This window comes from Dioscorea cayenensis, chromosome 3 (assembly GCF_009730915.1).
Source record: "Dioscorea cayenensis subsp. rotundata cultivar TDr96_F1 chromosome 3, TDr96_F1_v2_PseudoChromosome.rev07_lg8_w22 25.fasta, whole genome shotgun sequence".
Lineage (NCBI taxonomy): Eukaryota > Viridiplantae > Streptophyta > Magnoliopsida > Dioscoreales > Dioscoreaceae > Dioscorea > Dioscorea cayenensis.
In genome coordinates this window covers 6,453,092-6,456,050 of record NC_052473.1, presented here as the reverse complement: position 1 = coordinate 6,456,050, position 2,959 = coordinate 6,453,092, and the positions used below count along the sequence as shown (strand labels likewise).

At 40.7% G+C, this 2,959-nt stretch overlaps 1 non-coding gene across 1 annotated transcript; it reads right to left on the bottom strand.

Annotated features, from left to right (window-relative positions):
• Window positions 1–305: 305 nt before the first annotated feature.
• LOC120257679 lies at window positions 306–412 on the bottom strand. The gene has a single exon (XR_005535770.1). It is a non-coding gene; the product is annotated as a small nucleolar RNA R71 (small nucleolar RNA).
• Between the last annotated feature and the right edge of the window lie 2,547 nt (window positions 413–2,959).

Sequence of the window (2,959 nt, the reverse complement as noted above, 5' to 3'; positions counted from 1 at the left end):
TTGTTTTAGTTTTAATTCCACCTACTAAAGTAAATTCCATCACTTGAGATCTTAGGCTAGATAATAGCTCGAGAAGGAGTAATAGGAGATCTTTAGCCCCATGGAATACGATCCTCGTGTCTTCGCATGAGGTATTACTTGGTGATCCCGTACACTTGCGGGGAAGCAATCATTATTCACATTCAGTTTGAGAGATGGAGCATACCGGTGGCTCACATCCTTACCATCGGGATAGATCCAAACATAGAAAGATATGGTTGAAAAAAATTTTTTTGAGAAGATACTTTCCTCCTAGCAAAGTGGCGAAGCTAAGGCAAGAAATTTCAGCGTTTAAGCAAGGAGAGTCGGAAACATTATTTGAAGCATATGAGAGATTCAAAGACCTCCTTCGAAGTTGCCCCCATCATGGTTTTTGCTTCTTGGATGAGGGTTCAGATCATCTACAATGGGTTGAACTATGCAACTCGTCAATTAATTGATGCTGCTGCAGGTGGATCTCTTAACAACAAGTACCCCAACGAAGCCGAGCAACTCCTTGAATCAATGGCAAGCAATGAGTATCATTGGGCCTCAAGAGGTGCACCACATAAAGGGGCTGAAATTTATGAAGTTAGTATCAATGATGCTCTTGCCGTAAAGGTTGATGTGTTGTCTCGGAAGCTAAACATGCTCATGGATAGTAGCTCGAAGTCAGAGTTAGTGATGAGTTATAGCACTTATGGTGGAGGGCATGGAGTCGCCCAATGTCCTATTGCTAGCTCCTCCGTCGCCCCAATTGAGAATGTTGATTATATTGGGGGACAAAGGCCCCAAGGAAACCCTTACAGCTCAACTTATAATCCAGGGTGGAAATATTGCCCAAACTTTTCATGGAATCAGCGGCAACAACAAAAAGCTGCACCACCTCCACAAGGTTCCCAAATGCAACAACCAATATTGGAGAAGAGATTCACTACTAAAGACATGCTCGCCAAGTTCATGATTACCACTGAGTCAAGGTCTAACAACATAACCAGCAATATGGATACTCAATTCAGTAAGATGAATGCTCAGCTTGCTCAACATGCCGGACAGTTCAATGAGATAGGCTTCATTTTGCATAATCTTTAAGCTTCTGTACAGTCCCTTGAGCACCAAGTGGGGCAGCTTGCTAAAGCAAACTCTGAGGGACCTTCAGGCAGTCTTCCTAGCAACACTGAGGAGAACCCAAGAGAGCACTTGAAGGCCATTGCCCTTAGAAGCGGGAAACAGGTTGACACAAGGGTCGAAGTTGAGCCAAGTGTTAAGGAAACTAGGGTAGCCGAAGCGGAAGACCCTAACATAGATGAGAAAGTTACTGGGAAAGACAAGTAAGGTGAAAACAAGGAAATTCTACCAAGGGTTCATCAAAGCCACCTGAATACAGACCTCCAATTCCCTATCTGGCCAGATTGAAACAAGATAAGGAGGATGCTCAATTCATAAAATTTATCAATATCTTCAAACAACTCCACATAAACATCTCGATAGTGGAAGATTTAACTCAAATGCCCAAGTATGCCAAGTTTTTAAAAGAACTACTTACAAACAAGAGGAAACTGGAAGAAGAGGGCTCAGTTGCCCTCATAGGGAATTCTTCAACCATTTTGGAGAAGAATCTCCCATAAAAATTAAAAGACTCGGGAAGCTTCATAATTCCATGCGTACTTGAAGATGGAATTCAAGAAAATGCCTTAGCAAACTCAGGAGCGAGCATCAATGTTATGCCCTATACCATGTATTTGAAGCTTGGTCTAGAAGAACTTAGACCCACGAGAATGATTTTGCAATTGGCAGATTGATCAAAACGGAAGCCCCGTGGGATTGTGGAGGGTGTGATTGTCTGGGTGGAAAAAATTTTATTCCCAGTGGATTTTGTCATGATGGATATTGATGAAGACGTCGAGACACCATTGATTCTTGGTTGGCCATTCCTTACTAACTCCGGTGCTCTAATTGAACTTAAAGGAGGGAAATTAACATTAAGGGTTGGTGAGGAAGAAGCAGTATACACTCTACCGGCGGCCATGAAACACTCATAAGACCATGATGACATGCTTTATTTTATTGATGAAACTGAACTTTTAATTTCTGATTGTGTGCAGGATGTGCTATCATTGAACCCATTGGATGAGTACTTGGGAGAGCTAGGAAATGAAGATCAAGAAGAACCTCACCCTCCTCTTCCAAGCTCTAATTTAAAGAAGCCAAAGGAGAAGGTTATGTGTATAAATGCTAAAGAAAAAAAGAGAAAAAAAGATTCAGAAGAAAGGTATCACTAATTCTCATCCAACACCTCAAGAAAAGAAGATACAATCTTCACCTCCCTTTACTCATGAAAATTTTGAAATTCATTCATTGATGTCATTGAATTTACTGGGAAGAAACAACAATTCAAAGATGACCAGGGGCAATTTCAAACTATTCAAACCCCCATAGGGTAAGTGATAAGGTATGTCAAGCTCGTGACGTTAAACAAGCACTTCTTAGGAGGCAACCCAAGCATTCGGGGGTTTAATTTCATGTTTTTATGTTCTTTATGTTCATGATTAGCATGTTAGTGTTCTTTTCATATTTTCTTGAAAGTTTTGAATTTGAATAAATCCATGCTCTAATTACTTTGTATATTATCATCATCATCTATGTGGTTGTTTACTTGTGTTCATTGATGAGAAACACTTGTTTTGGCCATTATTTCATGCATTTGATCAAACTTTTGAACCATTATTTCATGTTGGAGATGTTTGTGGAACACTTTGTAGCCATGCCCATGTGTTTGGAGAAGTACTTGAAGCTTTAAAGCATGATTTCAAGGGTATACGTCCTCAATGAGGAGCTCATTGAGGCCTTCTGCCCCACACAGAGAAAAAAAGCCTAGGGCATACGGCCTCAATGAGCTCCTCATTGAGACCGTATAGAGTCAAATTTATCATGCCAAACT